General features: G+C 38.1%; 1 protein-coding gene and 1 long non-coding RNA gene across 6 annotated transcripts in view; one reads left to right on the plus strand and one right to left on the minus strand.

Annotated features, from left to right (window-relative positions):
• The window catches only part of MIPOL1 (mirror-image polydactyly 1), a 381,774-nt gene that overhangs the window by 62,288 nt on the left and 296,226 nt on the right, over positions 1-23,260 (minus strand). The gene's annotated exons all lie outside the window — the stretch shown is intronic.
• Positions 12,667-23,260, plus strand: part of LOC134737489 (uncharacterized) — a 108,729-nt gene continuing 98,135 nt past the window's right edge. The window contains exon 1 of the long non-coding RNA XR_010122455.1: positions 12,667-12,737. This is a non-coding gene — a long non-coding RNA (uncharacterized lncRNA). The remainder of the gene's footprint in view (positions 12,738-23,260) is intronic.

Below are 23,260 nucleotides of genomic sequence, written 5' to 3' on the forward strand. Positions count from 1 at the left end.
AGGGAAGCCCATCAGACTAACAGCAGATCTCTCGGCAGAAAACCTACAAGCCAGAAGAGAGTGGGGGCCAATATTCAACATCCTTAAAGAAAAGAATTTTCAACCCAGAATTTCATATCCAGCCAAACTAAGTTTCATAAGCAAAGGAGAAATAAAATCCTTTACAGACGAGCAAATGCTGAGAGATTTTTGTCATCACCAGGCCTGCCTCACAAGAGCTCCTGTATGAAGCACAAAACATGGAAAGGAAAAACAGGTACCAGCCACTGCAAAAATATACCAAATTGTAAAGACCATCAACACTATGAAGAAACTGCATCAGCTAATGGGAAAATAACCAGCTAGCATCATAATGACAGGATCAAATTCAAACATAACAATATTAATCTTAAATGTAAATATGTTAATGCCCCAGTTAAAAGACACAGACTGGCAAATTGGATAAAGAGTCAAGACCCATCAGTGTGCTGTATTCAGGAGACCAATCTCACGTGCAAAGATGCACAAAGGCTCAAAATAAAGGGCTAGAGGAATATTTACCAAGCATATGGAAAGCAAAAAAAAAAAGCAAGGGTTGCAATCTTAGTCTCTGATAAAACAGACTTTAAACCAACAAAGATCAAAAGAGACAAAGAAGGGCATGATACAATGGTAAAGGGATCAATGCAACAAGAAGGGCTAACTGTCCTAAACCTATATGCACTCAACACAGGAGCACCCAGATTCATAAAGCAAGTTCTTAGAGACCTACAAAGAGACTTAGACTCCCACACAATAATAGTGGGAAACTCTAACACCCCGTTGTCCATATTAGACAGATCAATGACAGAAAACAAGAACATTCAGGAATTCAATTGAGCTCTGCACCAAGAGGACCTAATAGACATCTACAGAACTCTCCACCCTAAATTGACAGAATGTACATTCTTCTCAGCACCTATTGCACTTATTCTAAATCTGATCACATAATTGCAAGTGAAACACTCTTCAGGAAATGGAAAAGAATGGAAATCATAGCAAACAGTCTCTCCGACCACAGCGCAATCAAATTAGAACTCAGGATTAAGAAAACTGCACAACTACATGGAATCTGAACAACCTGCTCCTGAATGACTACTGGGTAAATAACAAAATGAAGGCAGAGATAAAGATGTTCTTTGAAACCAATGAGAACAAAGATACAACATACCAGAAACTCTGGGACACATTTAAAGCAGTGTCTAGAGGGAAATTTATAGCACTAAATGCCCACAAGAGAAAGCAGGAAAGATCTAAAAATGACACCCTAACATCACAATTGAAAGAACTAGAGAAGCAAGAGCAAACAAATTCAAACGCTAGCACAAGGCAAGAAATATCTAAGATCACAGCAGAACTGAAGGAGATAGAGACACAGAAAGCCCTTCAAAAAATCAATGAATCCAGGAGCTGGTTTTTTAAAAAGATGAAAAAAATAGACCGCTAGCCAGACTAATAAAGAAGAAAAGAAAGAAGAAACAAATAGACACAATATAAAGTGATAAAGGGGATATCACCACAGATCCCAAAAAAATACAAACTAACATCAGAGAATACTATAAAGACCTCTACACAAATAAACTAGAAAATCTAGAAGAAATGGATAAATTTCTGCACACATACACCTTTCCAAGTCTAAACCAGGAAGAAGTCAAATCCCTGAATAGACCAATAACAAGTTCTGAAATTGAGTCAGTAATTAATAGCCTACCAACCAAAAAAAGTCCAGGACCAGATGGATTCACAGCCAAATTCTGTCAGAGGTACAAAGAAGAGCCGGTACCATTCCTTCTGAAACTGTTGCAAAGAACAGAAAAAGAGGGAATCCTCCCTAACTCATTTTATGAAGCCAGCATTATCCTGATATCAAAACGTGGCAGAGACAACCAAAAAAAGAAAATTTCAGGCAAATATCCTTGATAAGCATTCATGCAAAAATCTTCAATAAAATACTTGCAAACCGAATCCAGCAGCACATCAAATAGCTTATCCACCACGATCAAGTCAGCTTCATCCCTGGGATGCAAGGATGGTTCAACATATGCAAATCAATAAACGTAATCCATCATATAAACAGAATCAATGACAAAAAACACATGATTATCTCATTAGATGCAGAAAAGGCCTTCAACAAAATTCAACACCCCTTAATGCTAAAAACTCTCAATAAACTAGGTATTGATGGAAGGTATCTCAAAATAGTAAAAGCTATTTATGACAAACCCACAGGCAATATCATACTGAATGGGCAAAAACTGGAAGAATTCCCTCTGAAAACTGGCACAAGACAAGGATGCCCTCTCATACCCACTCCCATTCAACATAATATTGGCATTATTGGAAGTTCTGGCCAGGACAATCAGGCAAGAGAAAGCAATAAAGAGTATTCAATTAGAAGAGAGGAAGTCAAATTGTCTGCAGATGACGTGATTGTATATTTAGAAAACCCCATCATCTCAGCCCAAAACCTCCTTAACCTGATAAGCAACTTCAGCAAAGTCTCAGGAAATAAAATCAATGAGCGGGGGGGTGGAGCCAAGAGGCCGAATAAGAGCAGCTCTGGTCTACAGCTCCCAGCCTGAGCGTCGCAGAAGACAGGTGATTTCTGTGTTTCCATCTGAGGCTTGGAAAACAGCACACCAGGAGATTGTGTCCTGCACCTGCCTTGGAGGGTCCTACGCCCACGGAGTTTGGCTGATTGCTAGCACAGCAGTCTGAGATCAAACTGCAAGGTGGCAGCGAGGCTGGGGGAGGGGCGCCCGCAATTGCCCAGGATTGCTTAGGTAAACAAAGCAGCCAGGAAGCTCGAACTGGGTGGAGCCCACCACAGTTCAAGGAGGCCTGCCTGTCTCTGTAGGCTCCACCTCTGGGAGCAGGGCACAGACAAACAAAAAGTCAGCAGTAACCTCTGCAGACTTAAATGTCCCTGTCTGACAGCTTTGAAGAGAGCAGTGGTTCTCCCAGCACACAGCTGGAGATCTGAGAATGGGCAGACTGCCTCCTAAAGTGGGACCCTGACCCCCGAACACCCTAACTGGGAGGTACTCCCCAGTAGGGACAGACTGACACCTCACTCGGCCCGGTACTCCTCTGAGACAAAACTACAGGAATGATCAGACAGCTGAATTTGCGGTTCACGAAAATCTGCTGTTCTGCAGCCACCGCTGCTGACACCCAGCCAAACAGGGTCTGGAGTGGACCTCTAGCAAATTCCAACAGACCTGCAGCTGAGGGTCCTTTCTGTTAGAAGGAAAACTAACAAACAGAAAGGACACCCACACCAAAAACCCATCTGTACATCACCATCATCAAAGACCAAAAGTAGAAAAAACTACAAAGATGGGAAGAAAACAGAGCAGAAAAACTGGAAACTCTAAAAAGCAGAGCACCTCTCCTCCTCCAAAGGAACGCAGTTCCTCACCAGCAAGAGAACAAAGCTGGACGGAGAATGACTTTGACGAGCTGAGAGAAGAAGGCTTCACACGATCAAACTACTCTGAGCTACAGGAGGAAATGCAAAAAATGGCAAAGAAGTTAAAAACTTTGAAAAAAAATTAGATGAATGTTTAATTAAAATAACCAATGCAGAGAAGTGCTTAAAGGAGCTGATGGGGCTGAAAGCCAAGTTTCGAGAACTATGTGAAGACTGCAGAAGCCTCAGTAGCCAATGCGATCAACTGGAAGAAAGGGTATCAGTGATGGAAGATGAAATGAACGAAATGAAGTGAGAAGGGAAGTTTAGAGAAAAAAGAATAAAAAGAAATGAACAAAGCCTCCAAGAAATATGGGACTATGTGAAAAGACCAAATCTACGTCTGATTGGTGTACCTGAAAGTAATGGGGAGAATGGAACCAAGTTGGAAAACACTCTGCAAGATATTATCCAGGAGAACTTCCCCAATCTAGCAAGGCAGGCCAACATTCAGATTCAGGAAATACAGAGAACGCCACGAAGATACTCCTCGAGAGGAGCAACTCCAAGACACATAATTATCAGATTCACCAAAGTTGAAATAAAGGAAAAAATGTTAAGGGCGGCGAGAGTGAAAGGTCGGGTTACCCACAAAGGGAAGCCCATCAGACTAACAACTGATTTCTCGGCAGAAACTCTACAAGCCAGAAGACAGTGGGGGCCAATATTCAACATTCTTAAAGAAAAGAATTTTCAATCCAGAATTTCATATCCAGCCAAACTAAGCTTCATAAGTGAAGGAGAAATAAAATACTTTACAGCCAAGCAAATGCTGAGTGATTTTGTCACCACCAGGCCTGCCCTAAAAGAGCTCCTGAAGGAAGCACTAAACATGGAAAGGAACAACCGGTACCAGCCACTGCAAAAGCATGCCCAATTGTAAAGACCATCAATACTATGAAGAAACTGCATCAACTAACGAGCAAAATAACCAGCTAACTCATAATGACAGGATCAAATTCACACGTAACAATATTAACTTTAAATGTAAATGGGCTAAATGCTCCAATTAAAAGACACAGACGGGCAAATTGGATAAGGAGTCAAGACCCATCAATGTGCTGTACTCAGGAAACCCATCTCACGGGCAGAGACACACATAGACTCAAAATAAAGGGATGGAGGAAGATCTACCAAGCAAATGGAAAACAAAAAAGGGCAGGGGTTGCAATCCTAGTCTCTGATAAAATAGACTTTAAACCAACAAAGATCAAAAGAGACAAAGAAGGCCATTACATAATGGTAAAGAGATCAATTCAACAAGAAGAGCTAACTGTCCTAAATATATATGCACCCAATACAGGAGCACCCAGATTCATAAAGCAAGTCCTGAGTGACCTACAAAGAGACTTAGACTCCCACACAATAATAATGGGAGATTTTAACACCCCACTGTCAACATTAGACAAATCAATGAGACAGAAAGTTAACAAGGATACCCAGGAATTGAATTCAGCTCTGCACGAAGCAGACCTAATAGACATCTACAGAACTCTCCACCCCAAATCAACAGAATATATATTTTCTTTAAGCACCACACCACACCTATTCCAAAATTGACAACATAGCTGGAAGTAAAGCTCTCCTCAGCAAATGTAAAAGGATGGAAATTATAAAAAACTGTCTCGCAGACCACAGTGCAATCAAACTAGAACTCAGGATTAAGAAACTCACTCAAAACCGCTCAACTACATGGAAACTGAACAACCTGCTCCTGAATGACTACTGGGTACATAACGAAATGAAGGCAGAAATAAAGATGTTCCTTGAAACCAACGAGAACAAAGACACAACATACCAGAATCTTTGGGACACATTCAAAGCAGTGTGTAGAGGGAAATTTATAGCACTAAATGCCCACAAGAGAAAGCAAGAAAGATCCAAAATTGACACCCTAACATCACAATTAAAAGAAACTAGAAAAGCAAGTGAAAACACATTCAAAAGCTAGCAGAAGGCTAGAAATAACTAAAATCACAGCAGAACTGAAGGAAATAGAGACACAAAAAACCCTTCAAAAAATTAATGAATCCAGGAGCTGTTTTTTGAAAAGATCAACAAAATTCATAGACTGCTAGCAAGACTAATAAAGAAGAAAAGAGAGAAGAATCAAATAGACGCAATAAAAAATGATAAAGGGGATATCACCACCAATCCCACAAATACAATCTACCATCAGAGAATACCACAAACACCTCTATGCAAATAAACTAGAAGATCTAGAAGAAATGGATAAATTCCTCGACACATACACCCTCCCAAGACTAAACCAGGAAGAAGTTGAATCTCTGAATAGACCAATAACAGGTTCTGAAATTGTGGAAATAATCAATAGCTTACAACCAAAAAGAGTCCAGGACCTGATGGATTCACAGCCGAATTCTACCAGAGGTACAAGGAGGAACTGGTACCGTTCCTTCTGAAACTATTCCAATCAATAGAAAAAGAGGGAATCCTCCCTAACACATTTTATGAGGCCAGCATCATACTGATACCAAAGCCTGGCAGAGACACAACCAAAAAAGAGAATTTCAGACCAATATCTTTGATGAACATTGATGCAAAAATTCTCAGTAAAATACTGGCAAACCGAATCCAGCAGTGCATCAAAAAGCTTATCCACCATGATCAAGTGGGCTTCATCCCTGGGATGCCAGGCTGCTTCAACATACGCAAATCAAGAAATGTAATCCAGCATATAAACAGAACCAAAGACAAAAACCACATGATTATCTCAATAGATGCAGAAAAGGCCTTTGACAAAATTCAACAACGCTTCATGTTAAAAACTCTCAATAAATTAGGTATTGATGGGACGTATCTCAAAATAATAAGAGCTATCTATGACAAACCCACAGCCAATATCATACTGAATGGGCAAAAACTGGAAGCATTCCCTTTGAAGACTGGCACAAGACAGGGATGTCCTCTCTCACCACTCCTATTCAACATAGTGTTGGAAGTTCTGGCCAGAGCCTTCAGGCAGGAGAAGGAAATAAAGGGTATTCAATTAGGAAAAGAGGAAGTCAAATTGTCCCTGTTTGCAGATGACATGATTGTATATCTGGAAAACCCCATTGTCTCAGCCCAAAATCTCCTCAAGCTGATAAGCAACTTCAGCAAAGTCTCAGGATACAAAATCAATGTACAAAAATCACAAGCATTCTTGTACACCAATCACAGACAAACAGAGAGCCAAATCATGAGTGAACTCCCATTCACAATTGCTTCAAAGAGAATAAAATACCTAGGAATCCAACTTACAAAGGATGTGAAGGACCTCTTCAAGGAGAACTACAAACCGCTGCTCAATGAAATAAAAGAGGATACAAACAAATGGAAGAACATTCCATGCTCATGGGTTGGAAGGATCAATATCGTGAAAATGGCCATACTGCCCAAGGTAATGTATAGATTCAATGCCCTCCCCATCAAGCTACCATTGACTTTCTTCACAAAGTTGGTGGAAACTACTTTAAAGTTCATATGGAACCAAAAAAGAGCCCCCATTGCCAAGTCAATCCTAAGCCAAAAGAACAAAGCTGGAGGCATCACGCTACCTGACTTCAAACTATACTACAAGGCTACAGTAACCAAAACAGCATGGTAGTGGTACCAAAACAGAGACACAGATCAATGGAACAGAACAGAGCCCTCAGAAATAATGCCACATATCTACAAGTATCTGATCTTTGACAAACCTGACAAAAACAAGCAATGGGATAAGGATTCCCTATTTAATAAATGGTGCTGGGAAAACTGGCTAGCCATATGTAGAAAGCTGAAACTGGATCCCTTCCTTACACCTTATACAAAAATTAATTCAAGATGGATTAAAGACTTAAATGTTAGACCTAAAACCATAAAAACCCTAGAAGACAACCTAGGCAATACCATTCAGGACACAGGCGTGGGCAAGGACTTCATGTCTAAAACATCAAAAGCAACAGCAACAGAAGCCAAAATTGACAAATAGGATCTAATTAAACTAAAGAGCTTCTGCACAGAAAAAGAAACTACCATCAGAGTGAACAGGCAACCTACAGAATGGGAGAAAATTTTGCAACCTACTCATCTGACAAAGGGCTAATATCCAGAATCTACAATGAACTCAAACAAATTTACAAGAAAAAAACAAACAACCCCATCAAAAAGTGGGCAAAGGACATGAACAGACGCTTCTCAAAAGAAGACATTTATGCAGCCAAAAAACACATGAAGAAATGCTCATCATCACTGGCCATCAGAGAAATGCAAATCAAAACCACAATGAGATACCATCTCACACCAGTTACAATGGCCATCATTAAAAAGTCAGGAAACAACTGGTGCTGGAGAAGATGTGGAGAAATAGGAACACTTTTACACTGTTGGTGGGACTGTAAACTAGTTCAACCATTGTGGAAGTCAGTGTGGCGATTCCTCAGGGATCTAGAACTAGAAATACCATTTGACCCAGCCATCCCATTACTGGGTATATACCCAAAGGACTATAAATCATGCTGCTATAAAGACACATGCACACGTATGTTTCTTGCGGCACTGTTCACAATAGCAAAGACTTGGAACCAACCCAAATGTCCAACAATGATAGACTGGATTAAGAAAATGTGGCACATATACACCATGGAATACTATGCAGCCATAAAAAATGATGAGTTCGTGTCCTTTGTAGGGACATGGATGAAACTGGAAAACATCATTCTCAGTAAACTATCGCAAGGACAAAAAACCAAACACCGCATGTTCTCACTCATAGGTGGGAATTGAACAATGAGAACACATGGACACAGGAAGGGGAACATCACACTCTGGGAACTGTTGTGTGGTGGGGGGAGGGGGGAGGGACAGCATTAGGAGATATACCTAATGCTAAATGATGAGTTAATGGGTGCAGCACACCAACATGGCACATGGATACATATGTAAGAGACCTGCACATTGTGCACATGTACCCTAAAACTTAAAGTATAATAATAATAATAATAATAATAATAATAATAAAATTCTGACTCTACCATTAAAAAAAATCAATGAGCAAAAATCAGAAGCATTCCTATACACCAATAAGAGACAAACAGACAGACAAATCATGAGTGAACTCCCATTCACAAATGCTACAAAGAGAATAAAATATCTAGGAATATGACTTACAAGGGATGTGAAGGATCTCTTCAAGAAGAACTGCAAACCATTGCTCAAGGAAATAGGAGAGGACATAAATAAATGGAAAAAACATTCCATGCTCATGGATAGGAAGAATCTGTATCTTGAAAATGGCCATACTGCCCAAAGTAATTCATAGATTCAGTGCTCCTATCAAGCTACAATTGACTTTCTTAAAAAAATTGAAAAAACCTACTTTAAATTTCTTATGGAACCAAAAAAGATCTGCATAGCCAAGACAATCCTAAGCAAAAAGAACAAAGCTGGAGACATCACACTACCTGACTTCAAACTGTACTACAAGGGTACAGTAACCAAAACAGCATGGTACTGGTAGCAAAAGAGATATATAGATGAATGAACAGAACAAACAGAGGCCTCAGAAATAACACCACACATTTACAACCATCTGATCTTTGACAAACCTGACAAAAACAAGCAATGAGGAAAGAATTCCCTGTTTAATAAATGGTGTTAAGAAAACTGGCTAGCCATATGAAGAAAACTAAAACTGGACCCCTTCCTTACACCTTATACAAAAATTAACTCAAGATGGATTAAAGACTTAAACATAAGACCTAAAACCATAAAAACCCTAGAAGAAAACCTAGGCAATATCATTCAGGACATAGGCATGGGAAAGCCTTCATGACTAAAACACCTAAAGCAAGGCAACAAAAGCCAAAATTGACAAATGGGATCTAATTAAACTAAAGAGCTTCTGCACAGCAAAAGAAACTGTCATCAGAATAAATAGGCAACCTACAGAATGGGAGAAAATTTTTGCAATCTATCCATCTGACAAAGGGCTAATATCCAGAACTACAAAGAACTTAGACAAATTTACAAGAAAAAAACAAACAACCCCATCAAAAAGTGGGCAAAGGATACGAACAGAAACTTCTCAAAAGAAAACATTAATGCAGCCAACAAACATCAAAAAAATCTCATCATCACTGGTCATTAGATAAATGCAAATGAAAACCACAATGAGATACCATCTCACGCCAGTTAGAATGGTAATCATTAAAAAATCAGGAAACAACAGATGCTGGAGAGGATGTGGAGAAATAGGAATGCTTTTACACTGTTGGTGGGAGTGTAAATTAGTTCAGCCATTGTGGAAGACAGTGTAGCAATTCCTCAAGGATCTAGAACCAGAAATACCATTTGACCCAGCAATCCCATTACTGGGTATATACCCAAAGGATTATAAATCATTCTAGTATAAAGACACATGCACACATATGTTTACTGTGGCACTGTTCACAATAGCAAAGACTTGGAATCAACCCCAATGCCCATCAATGATAGACTAGATAAAGAAAATGTGGCACATATACACCATGGAATACTATGCAGTATAAAAAACGATGAGTTCATGTCCTTTGCAGGGACGTGGATGAAGCTGGAAAACCATCATTCTCAGCAAACTAACACAAGAACAGAAAACCAAACACCGCATGTTCTCACTCATAAATGGGAAATGAACAATGAGAACACATGGAAACAGGGAAAAGAATATCACACACTGGGACTTGTCAGGGGGTGGAGGGGAAAGGGAGGATAGCATTAGGAGAAATACCTAATGTAGGTGACGGGTTGATGGTTGCAGCAAACCACCATGGCATTTATATACCTATGTAACAAAACTGCACGTTCTGCACGTGTACCCCAGAATTTAACGTATAATAATACTAAAAAAGAAACAAATGGAAATTTTAGAAGTGAAAATACAATAACTGAAATGAAAAGCCCAGAGGATAGGCTCAATAGCAGAATTGAAGGGACAGAGAAAGAATAAGAGAACTGGAAGAGAGAACAGTAAAAATGATTGAATATGAATAACTGAGACATAGACTGAAAAAAACTATCACAGCTTCAGGGACCTGTGGACTATAATAAAAGATCTAATGGCTGGGTGTGGTGGCCCACGACTGTAATCCCAGCACTTTGGGAGGCTGAGGGGGTCGGATCATGAGGTCAAGAGATTGAGACCATCCTGGACAACATGGTGAAACTTCATCTCTACTAAAAATACAAAAATTTGCTGGGCATGGTGGTGCGCTCCTGTAGTCCCAGCTACTCAGGAGACTGAGTCAGGAGAATCACTTGAACCCGTGAGGCAGAGGTTGCAGTGAGCCAAGATTACACCACTGCAATCCAGCCTGGCGACAGAGAGAGACTCCATCTCCAAAAAAAAAAAAAAAAAAAAAAAAGATCTAACATTTGGGTCATCAGAGTCATGGAAGGAGAAATGGAAGAGGATAGAGCTAAAAAACAAGTACTTAAAGAAACAATGGCTGAAAATTTTCAAATGTGGCAAGACACAGAAACCTACAAGAAGTTGAGAAAACTCCAAATGGGGAAAACCCACATAAATGAATTCAAAGACAGATCACAATTAAACTTCAAAAAACTGAAGCCAAAGACAAATGACAGAACTCATAGCTTCTTTTCCAAGGTTGACTAGTATTGCATTGGATATATATACTACATTTTCTTTATCTGTTCATCTGTTGATGGTACTGATACTTAGGCTGATTCCATAACTTGGCTATTGTGAATAGCGTTGCAATGAACATGGAAATGCAGACATTTCTTTGAAAAAATAATTTCAGGACAGTTGTGGTGGCTCACACCTGTGAAGTCAGCACTTTGGAAAACTGAGGTGGGAGGACTGCTTGAGGCCAGGAGACCAAGACCAGCTTGCGCAACATAGTGAAACTCTGTCTCTACAAAATTTTTAAAAAATCAATCAGGTGTGGAGGCATACACTCGTAGTTCAGGTACTCAGGAGGCTGAGGCAGGAGGATTACTTGAGCCCCTGAGTTTGAGGCTGCAGTGAGCTATAATCATGCCACTGCACTCCAGCTTGGGCCACAGAGCAAGACTCTGCCCTTAAAAAAAAAGATTTCAAATCTTTTGAGTAAATATCCAGAAGTGAGATTGCTGGATCATATAATTCTATTTTTAGTTTTTGGAGGAAGCTGCTTTCAGTTATCCATAATGGCTATACAGTTGGCCCTCTGAATATATGGACACACAGTTGGCCCTAGAATACATGGATTCTGAAATTGTGGATTCAACCAACCATGGATGAAAAATATTTTTTTTTCTTTAAGGAAAGAAAGATTGTTGTTGGCTGTGCATGGTGGCTCACACTTATAATTCCAGCACTTTGGGAGGCCGGGGCAGTTGGATCGCTTGAGCCCAGGAGTTTGAGACCACTCTGGTCAACATGGCAAGACCTCATCTATACTAAAAAATACAAAAAATTAGCCAGACATGGTGGCATAAGCCCATAATCCCAGCTACTTGGGAGGCTGAGGCAGGAGAATCGCTTGAACCCAGGAGGCGGAGGTTGGAGTGAGTCAGGATCATGCCACTGCACTGAAGCCTGGGCGACAAAACGAGACTTGGTCTAAAAAAAAAAAAAAAAATGGTTGTGTCTATACTGAACATGTGCAGTTTTTTTTGTAGTGATTGTTCCCTAAACATATAGTATAACAACTATTTGCATAGCATTTACATTGTGTTAGGTATAAGCTAGAGATGATTTAAGCTATGTAGGAGGATGTGCATAGGTTATATGCAAACACTACAACATTTTACACAAGGGATTTGACTATCCACAGGTTTTGCTATCCACATGGGGTGCTGACACCAATCCCCTAACAGATACTGAGGGACAGCTGAATTAACTTATGTTACCACCGAGAGTATACAAGGGTTCCCTTTTCTCCATATCCTCACTGACACTTGTTACCTTTTGTCTTTCTGAAAACAGCTGATATGGTTAGGCTTTGTGTTCCCACCCAAATCTCATCTTGAATTGCAGTTCCCCAGGTGTTGAGGGAAGAACCTGTTGAGAGGTGACTGGTTCATGGGGATGGTTTCCCCAATGCTGTTCTCATGATAGTGAGTGAGTTCTCAGGAGATCTCATGGTTTTATAAGTGTCTGGAATCTCCCCTGCTCGCACTTCTCTCTCCTGCCACCATGTGAAGAAGGTCCTTGCTTCCGCTTTACCTTCTGCCATGACTGCAAATTTCCTGAGGCCCCCCCCAGCCATGTGGAACTGTGAGTAAATTAAATCTCTTTTCTTTATAAAATACCCAGTCTTGGGCAGTTCTTGACAGCAGTGTGAAAATGGACTAATACAACAGCCATTCTGACCGGTGTAAGATATCTTATTGTGGTTTTAATTTGCATTTCCCTATAATTAGCAATATTAAACATTTTTTCATATATCTACTGGCTATCTGTATGCCTTCTTTTGAGAAGTGCCTATTCAAATCCCTTGCCCATTTTTAAATTGGGTGTTTTGTTTTTTTGCTATTGAGATGAGTGCCTTACATATTTCGGATATTAACCCTTTATCAGATGTATGGTTTGCAAGTATTTTCTCCCAATCCATAGGCTGTCTCATCATACTGTTAATTATTTTCTTTGATGTACAGAAGATTTTTAGTTTCATGTAATCTCATCTGTCTATTTTTTTCTTTTGTTGCCTATGCTTTTTGGGGTCAGATCCACTAAACCAACATAATATAGTTTCCCTCCTATGTTTTCTTTTAGTAGTTTTATAGTTTCTGGCCTTTCATTTAAGTCCTTAATCCATTTTGAGTTGACTTTTGTGTGTGGTGAGAGGTAAGGGTCCAACTGCATTTTCCTGCATGTAAATATCAAGTTTTCTAAGCACTATTTATTGAAAAGACTATCCTTTTCCCATTGTGTATTCTTGGCACATTTGTCAAAAATCAATTGATGATATATAAGAGCGTTCATTTCCAGGCTCTCTATTCTGTTCCATTGGTCAATAGGTATATTTTTTGGCAGTATCATGCTGCCAAATTTGTATTATTTGTATTATTTGAAATCAAATTTGTATTATTTGAAATCAGCTATTATGATGCCTCTAGCTTTGTTCTTTTTGCTCATGATTCCCTTGGCTTTGTGGTTTCGTTGTGTGTGTGTGTGTGTGTGTGTGTGTGTGTTGGGGGGGTCGATATGAGTTTCACGATACTTTTTTCTATTTAACAATGACATTAGAATTCTGATAATTATTGCACTGAATCTGTATATAATTTTGGGTAGAACATTTGGTGTGACATTTTAACAGTATTAACTCTTCTAATTCATGAACATGAGATATCCTTCCACTTATTTGTGTCCTCTTCAATCTCTTTCATTGACATTTTAGAGTTTTCATTGTGCAGGTCTTACATCTCCTTTCGGTAAATTTATTCCTAAGGTTTAATTTTTTTAGGGGTAGCTATTGAAAATGGGATTGTTCTCTTGATTTCTTGTTCGGATAGTTTGTTGTTAGTGCATAGAAGTGCTATGGATTTCGGGGTGTTGATTGTGTATCCTACAACTTTACTGTATTTGTTTTTTGTGTTTTTGTTCTTTTAGAGGATCCTTCTCTGCCACCCAGGCTAGAGTCCAGTGGTGCAATCATAGTTCACTGTAACCTTGTACTCCTGGGCTCAAGCAATCCTCCTGTGTCAGCCTTCCAAGTAGCTAGGACTACAGGCATGTGCCAGCATGCCTGGCTATTTTTTGAAATTTTTAAATAGAGACGAAGTCTAACTATTTTGCCCAGGCTGGTCTTGAACTCCTGGCTTCATGTGATCCTCCTGCTTTGGCCTCCCAAAGTGCTGGTATTACAGACATGAACCACTGCACCCAGCCTGTTTTATTAGTTCTAAGAGTTTTTTTGTTTGTTTGTTTGTTTTTTGTAGAGTCTTCAGAGTTTATGATCCTGTTGTCAGCAAACAATGACAATTTCACTTTTTTCTTTCCTATTTGAATGACTTTTATTTCTTTCTCTTGCCTAATTGCTCTGACAAGAATTTCCAATACTATGTGGAAAACAAATGGTGAGAGCTGGCATCCTTGTCTGATCCCAGATCTTAGAGGAGAGGCTTTTAATTGTTTACTGCTGAGTGTAATGTTAGCTGTGGGCTTCTCATATGGCCTTTATTTTATTGAGGTACATTCTTTCTATACCCAGTTTGGTGAGAGTTTTTTTTTTTTTTAATCATGAAAGGATGTTGAATTTTGTCAAATGGTTTTTCTGCATCTAATGAGATAATCACATGGCTTTTGCTTTTCATTCTGTTAATGTGATGTATCAAATGTATTGATTTGCATACGTTTCACCATCCTTGCATCCCAAGAATAAATCCCACTTGATAATGGTGGATTTATAATGTGTTGTTGAATTTGGTTTGATAGCATTTTGTTCAGAAGTTTTACATCTATGTTATCAAGAATATTGGCCTGTAATTTCCTTTTCTTGTGATGTCCTGGTCTGACTCTGGGATCAGGGTAATGGTGGCCTTGCAAAAAGAGTTTGGAAGTATTCTCTCCTCTTTAATTTTTGGGAAGAGTTAGAGAAGGATTAGTATTAATTCTTCATTAAATGTTTGGTTGAATTCAGCAGTGAAGCTGTCAGGTCCTGGGCAACTTTGTATGAAAGTTTTTTTTATTACTGATTTAACCTCTTTATAGTCATTACTGGCCTGTTTAGATTTTATAGTTTTTCATGATTCAGTGTTGGTAGGTTCTGTTGTCTAAGAATTTATCCATTTCTTCCAGGTTATTCAATTTATTGGCATATATTTATTCATAATAGTCTCTTATGTTACTTTGTATTTCTGTGTTAGCAGTTGTATGGTCTCCTCCTTCATTTCTGATTTTTATTTATTTTTGAGTCTTCCCTCTCTTTTTCTTAGTCTAGCTAAGGGTTTGTAGATTTTGTTTATCTTTTAAAAAAACCAATTCTTAGTTTCATTGATCTTTTGTACTGTTTTTCTAGTCTCTACTTCATTTTTCTTCTGCTCTGAGCTTTATTATTTCCTTCCTTCTGCTAACTTTGGGCTTAGTATGTTATTCTTTTCCTAGTTTCTTGAGGAGAAATCTTAAGTTATTTATTTGAAATATGTCTTCTTTTTTGATATGGGTATTTATTGCTGTAAAATTTCCTTAGAAGTGCTTTTCCTCTATACCATAAGCTTTGGTATGTTGTGTTTCAATTTTCATTTGTCTCAAGATATTTTTGAATTTTTCTTTTAATTTCTTCATTATGCATTGGTTGTTCAGGAGCATGTTAATATGCTTCACAAATGTATTTGTGAATTTCCTAAAATTCCTCTTGTTCTTGATTTCTAGGGTTCATACTAATGTGGTCAAAAAAAATACTTGATATGATTTCAATATTCTTAAATTTGCTAAGGCTTGTTTTGTGCTTCAACAGGTGATCTATTTTGGAGAATGTTCCATGTGTGCTTGAGAAGAATGTGTATTCTGTTCCTGTTGGACTGAATATTCTGTTTATTTCTCTTAGCTCCATTTGGGCTAAAGTGTTGTTCATGTCCAATATTTTATTAATTTTCTGTCTGTATAATCTGTCCATTGTTTAAAGTGGGGTATTCTCCAACCCCACTGGAAACAAAACAAAAAACAAAGTGGTATATTGAAGTCCCCTGCTATTGTTATGTTGCAATTTATCTCTCCACTGATCCTTTAATATCTGTTTTATATATTTAGGTATTCTGATATTGCATGCATATCTATTTGTAATTGTTATATCCTCTTGATAAATGGATCTCTTTGCCATTATATAATGTCCTCTTTCTCTCTCTTTTTTTTTTACAGTTTTTGACTTAAAGTCTATATTGTCTAAAACAATATTTACAACTGTTACATTCTCTTGATAAACGGACTCCTCTATCATTATTATAATGTCCTTTTTTTACAGCTTTTGAATTAAATTGTCTAAGAATAGCTACTCCCACTATCTTTTGGTATCCATTTACATGTCCTTAAAAGTAAAGTTAGTCTCTTGTAGATAGCATATGGTTGGGTCTTGGGTTTTTTTTTTTTTCATTCAGCCACTCTATGTCCTTTTTAAAGATAATTTAATCCATTTAAATTCATGGTAATTATTGATAGCAAAGACTACTGCCATTTTGCTAATTGTTTTCTGGTGGTTTTGTTAATACTTTGTGGTATCTCTTGCTATCTTCCTTTCTGGTTTGATGGCATCAGATTTTCATCAGTAATGTCCTTGGCAAATTTGTCAATGAATTTCTCTGCTGCTTTGTGATCAGACGTTTTATCACCACAAATCTTTAAAAATTTAATACCATTCTTTTTCTCAGTTTCTGCAACCAGCCTGTTGAATATTTGCAGTTTTTCAATTTTCAGTTCATTGTGCTAGATCTTTGCTTGTTTCATGACCAGTACACTATTACGTGTCATATATTCACTTCAACACTGATGGATCTACTCTTTCAATACATGATTGAGGTCTTCATTTTCAGCTTTATGTAGTATTCTATTTTTCATCACTTTAAGCATAGAACTTCAATGGCTTATCCTTCTGTGACACAGGTCATATATGGTAGTCATTCTAGCACCATACTCTTTTGTAAGACATTTCACACTTACACTGCTGTCCAGTTTCTCCAATAGCATGACTTTCTGAGCTATGGATAAACATAAATGCTTCTTCTTTTTCTTATCATTGTTCCCAGTGGGGTATCTGCAGACCATGTAGACATTTTCAACAATATCTTTATACCACAGAGCAGAGAATAAGCAAAGCAACAGAAAACAAAAACACGCAGTGATCAATGTATGTAAATCCTGGCCCCATGTGGGGCATTATAGTGACCTGCTGTTCATGCATCCAGCCTGCACACATGCCATTTTATTACGCTTTGTAGGTGTGCTTGTGTAGGGGAATCTGGGTACGTACAGAAAAGATATATTGCAGCTGAATGGGCTGGGAGGGTCTTTTTCTCTTGAGGATGCTGAATAAACTGTGTGTTGTGTCCCTGCATTTTGAATGTGATTTGTCACATGAGGTCAGGTGTGTTATTTTATACTTGTGATGTCGTGTCAGCACTCAAAAAGTTTTACGCTTTGAATTTTCAGATTAGGGATGCGCAATCTGTACTGATCTCAGGGACATTAAAAGCATAATAGAAAAATGTTATGAACAACTCCACGCCTGTAAATTTAATTACTTACGTGAAAGAGATCAATTCTGTGAAAGACACAAACTACCAAAACTCATACAAGGAGAAATAAATAATTGGAATAAACATTTATTTATTAAACAAATTCAATAAAATAATCAATAACATTCCAAAAAAGAAAGCACCAGGCCCACTGGTGAATTCTACTCAATATTTAAGAAAGAAATGATGTCAATTCTCTATGATCTCATCCAAAAAAATACAAGCAGAGGAAATGCCATCTAATTCAATTAATGAGGCTAGTATTACCTTAATACCAAAACCAAGTTAAGAGGCCAGGTGCAGTGGCTCACGCCTGTAATCCTAGCACTTTGGGAGGCCAAGGCGGGTGGATAACCTGATCAAAAGTTCAAGACCAGCCTGGCCAACATGGTGAAACCCCGTCTCTATTAAAAATACAAAAATTACCCGGGCGTATGGTACACGCCTGTAATCTCAGCTACCCAGGAGGCTGAGGCAGGAAAATCGCTGGAACCTGGGAGGAGGAGGCTGCAGCGAGCTGAGATCGCGCCACTGCACTCCAGCCTCGGCGACAGAGAAAGGCTCCGTCTCAAAAAAAAAAAAAAAAAAAAAAAGACATTACAAGAAAGTAAAACTTACAAACCAGTAAACATAGATGCAAAAACCCTAAACAAAATATTAGCAAATTAAATCCAACAAAATATATAAGGAATTACACACTATGACCAAGTGAGACTTATTCCAGGTATGCAAACCTGGTTTAACATTCAAAAATCAATTAATGTACTCCATTACAAAAGAGTCTAAAGACTAAAAATCATTAATCATATAAAAATGAATTAGAAGCATGTGACAAAATCCAATGCTCATTCATGATAAAAACCTCTCAGCAACCTAGAAATAGGGAGGAGCTATCTCAATTTTATATAGAACATCTATAAAAACCATACAGTTATCATACTTAATGGTAGGATATTAGATGCTTTACGCCTACGATCAAGAGAAAGGTAAGAAGTGCCCTCTCACTACTTCTATTCAACATCATACTAGAAGTCCTAGCTAATGCAGTAAGACAAGAAAAGAAAGTGAAAGGTATAAAGATTGGGAAGGAAGAAATAAAACTGTCTTTTTCTGCAGATGACATGATTGGCTATGTAGAAAATCCCTATGTAGAAATTGAAAAAAACATTCCAGACCATCCAATCAACCAACCAACCAAACAAGCAAATAAAAAAACTCCTGGAACTAGTAATAATTAGTGATTATAGTAAGATTGCAAGACATAAGATTATTTTAAGGTCAATTGCTTTCCTATATAGCAACAATGAGCAATTTTAATTTGAGATTACATTAGTGCCAAAAAGAGAAATACTTAGGTATACATCCAATAAAATATGTACAAGATCTATATGAGGAAACCTATACAACTTTGATGAAAGAAATCAAAGATGTAAATAAATTGAGTCTTGTATAAGATAACTCAGTATTGTTAAGATGTCAGTTCTTACCAATTGATCTGTGCATGCAACACAATCCCAATAAAAATTCCAGCAAATTATTTTGTATTGACAAACTGATTTTTAAAGCTTATCTGGACAGGCAAAAGACTCCAAATAGTCAACTCAGTATATAAGGAGAACAATATTCGAGGACTGACACCACCTAACTTCAAGACTTACTATACCGCTATGGTAATCAAGACAGCATTGTTTTGCAAAACAATAGAAAAATCGATCAATGGAAGAGAAGAGAGCCCAGAAACAGATCCACACAAATACTGTCAACTGATCTTTGACAAAGTAGCATAAGCAACCAAATGGACAAAGAATAGTTTCTTTTTTTTTCAACAAATAGTGCTGGAACAATTGGATATCCACATGAAAAAATGAATCTAGACAAAGACCTTGCACTTTTCACAAAATGTAACTCAAGATGGACCACAGGACTATAACAGCAAAACACAAAATTATACAACTTCTTAAAGAAAACAAGAGAAAATCTAGGTGACCTTGGGCTTGATAATCAGTTGTTAGATGTATCACCAAAAACATGATCTATGAAAGAAAAAAGCAGGTAAGTTGGACATCATTAAAAGTAAAAACTTCTGTGCTACAAAAGGCACTGTTAAGAGAATGAAAAGACAATTCACAAAATAGGAGAACATCCTTGCAAAACACATACTAAAAAAGGACTGGTATTCAAAATACACAAAGAACTCTTTAAAATCAACAATAAGAAAATAAATAACTTAATTTTAAAAATGAGTAAGCCTGTGATCCCAGCACTTTGGGAGGCAGAAGCGGGTGGACCACTTGAGGTCAGGAGTTCAAGACTAGCCTGGCCTACATGGTGAAACCCTGTCTCTACTAAAAATAGAAAAATTAGCCAGGCTTGGTGGTGCATGCCTGTAGTCCCAGCTACTCAGGAGGCTGAGGCAGGAGTATCGCTTGAACCAGGGAGGCGGAGATTGCAGTGAGCCGAGATCGCACCACTGCACTCCAGCCTGGGTGACAGGGCAACTCTGTCTCAAAAAATAAAAATAAAAATAAATGAGTAAAGGATCTCAACAGACACTTAAGCAAAGAAAATATATAGATGGTTAAGTAAGCATATAAGAGGCTCAACATAATATATCATCAGAGAATTGTAAATTGAAACAACAATGATATACTACCACACTAATTATTAGAATGGCAAAAATCCAAAAACCTAAAAATACCAATTGTTGTACAATATCCTCATTCATCTCATTCATTGCTGGTGGGAATGCAAAATAGTATAACCACTTTGAAAGATAGTTTGACAGATTTTTTCAAAGCTAAATACAGCCTTACCATATGTATTAGTCTGTTCTTGCACTGCTAATAAAGATATACCTGAGACTGGGTAATTTATAAAGAAAAAGAGGTTTAATAGACTCACAGTCACACCTGGCTAGGGAGACCTCATAATCATGGCTGAAGGTGAATGAGGAGCAAAGGCATGTCTTACATGGTGGCAGACAAGAGACTGTATGTAGGGGAACTGCCCTTTGTAAAACCATTAGATCTCATGAGACTTATTCACTATCATGAGAACACCATGGTAAAAATCCGCTCCCATGATTCAATTACCTCCCACCGGGTCCCTCCCCTCCCACAACACATGGGGATTACGGGAGCTACAATTCTGGATGAGATTTGGGTGGGGACACAGCCAAAGAATGTCACCATATGATCTAGCAATCATGCTCCAAGGTTTTTACCCAATAAAAACCTACGTCCATACAAAAACCTGCACAAGTATGTTTATACTAGTTTTATTCATAATTTCCCCAGATTGGAAACAACCAAGATGTCTTTCAGTAGGTGAATATATAAACAAACTACAATGTGCCTATATAATGGAATATTTTTAATGATAAAAAAGAACTATCAAGCCATGAACATACATGGAGGAACTTTAAATGCATATTGCTTAGTGAAAGAAGACAGTCTCAAAAGGCTACATACTGTGTGATTCCAACAATAGGACATTGAGGAATAAACAAAACTATAGAGACATTAAAAAGATCAGCAGTTGCTAGGGATTCAGAGGAAGGGAGAGGAATAAAAAGTATGGGCATGCATAAAAAGCACATGGGTATTTTAGAATGGTGAAAGTCTCTATGATACTGTAATAATGAATATATGACATTATGCATTTTTCAAAGCCATAGAACTGTACAATATAATGAGTGAACTTTAATGTAAACTATGGACTTTAGCTAATGATAACACATCAGTATGTTTTCAATAGTTTTAACAAATGTGCCACATCAATACAAGACATTAATAAAAGGGGAAACTGTGTGTTGGGGAAGTTATGTGGGAACTCTATGCTACTTCCTTAATTGTGCCGTGAGTCTCAACTGTTCTAATAAAGAAAGTCTATTAATTGAATCCCTGCTCCACCCCTACTCCCATTCACACACACAGAATAGGAGTGAAAACTGGCTAACCAAATTCAGTAGGAATGAAACTTGACAAGATACAAAGGAACAGTCAAACGTGGCCAGCAATAGTATAGTGTCTGTTCATTTGCTTCGTGTTGCTATAAAATAATACCTGAGGCGGGGTCGTTTTAAAGAAAAAAAGGTTTATTTGGCTCACAGTTCTTATGTCTGGACAAGTTCAAAATTGGGCATCTGGTGAGGGCCTCAGGCTGCCTCTGCCCATGGTGGAGCTGGCTTGTACAAAGATCACATGGTGAGAAAAGAAGCAGGAAAAAGAGGGGGGAGGTGCGGGATGCTTTTAACAACTATCTTTAATCGAGAAAGAACAAACAGAGTGGTAACTAATAGAGTGAGAACTCACTCATTACCATGAGAAAGGCAGCAAGTCGATCACGCAGGATCTGCTCCCATAACCCCAACACCTCCCACTACGCTCCACCTCCCAGCACCACCACACTGGTGATTAAATTTCAATATGAGGCTTGTAGGGGCCAAACAGCCAAGCTACAGCAGTGTCTAAATTGGACCTAATCAGACCTGAATTCAGTTATGCCTGCTACAATTTATAACAGGGATACACTGAAGCACCTCCATAGGAGGGCTTACCAGGTAGTGAGTGGTCTGTAAAACATACTAGGTTTTATGGAAAACTGCTGAGAAAACATACTGGGCAGGAAGTGAGAAGAAATTAAAGGTCTATGATAAGTCTCTTCAAGTATTTGAAGAGGCAGTTTACAGAATTCTGTGTTGCTTCAGAGGGTAACATAATCCAGCTCAGAATGGGACTTATTAGAACTGTACAACAGGATGTTGATGCCTTACAAAAAAAAATAAGACGCTCTCACTATGTTGATGTATTCCTGCCTAGTATTGAAGGCTAGATAAAATTATCTTTACATGATTTTTCAGTGAAGACACTTAGTTAAAAATAAGCTATCATATCATTTTTCATCCTAATTCTACTTAGATGGGGGTACTCAGTCAGAAAAGAATAGTGCCATCTGCATAAGGGTCAGTTCTAGGCAAAAGAATTTTTGAGGTGCTCTGCACACTCTCACTAGTTAGTTTCTCCATAATTGGAAATTATGCCCTATAACATCAACATGAATATATTTTTATACTAAAAATGTATAGGCTAGTGCAAAAGTAATTTTACTTTTGCAAAAATTACTTTTGCACCAGCCTAATAATAGCAAATAATCAACTGTTCTTACATAGGGCCAATATTTTTCAATTTTATTAATGATCCCAACTCCCTTAGGAAAAGTAAATCAAGTCTTGTTAAATACATAGTTTTATTTTACATTATATACAGCTTAGGGACAAGCACTGATGCTGATTTCAGATGTAAGGTCTAAATAAACTCATTTTATGAGACTATTACAGATGCACAGTGCTTGTACACAGCTGTTTCTAAATAGCTACTTGATTAATCGAATTGCTGAATATAGGGTTCAGCTGGTACATGCCTACTCTAAACATATGCTTTGTTTTACTCGGAACTGGGTCACCGCATTGAGATACCTCAGGCCCTGCTTCCCTTCCTCCTATAAATGAGTGACTACTATGTGCTGGGCGCTTTGCTAGGGCTAGAGATGAGTACTGACTAAACACACGTT

This window comes from Symphalangus syndactylus, chromosome 9 (assembly GCF_028878055.3).
Source record: "Symphalangus syndactylus isolate Jambi chromosome 9, NHGRI_mSymSyn1-v2.1_pri, whole genome shotgun sequence".
NCBI lineage: Eukaryota > Metazoa > Chordata > Mammalia > Primates > Hylobatidae > Symphalangus > Symphalangus syndactylus.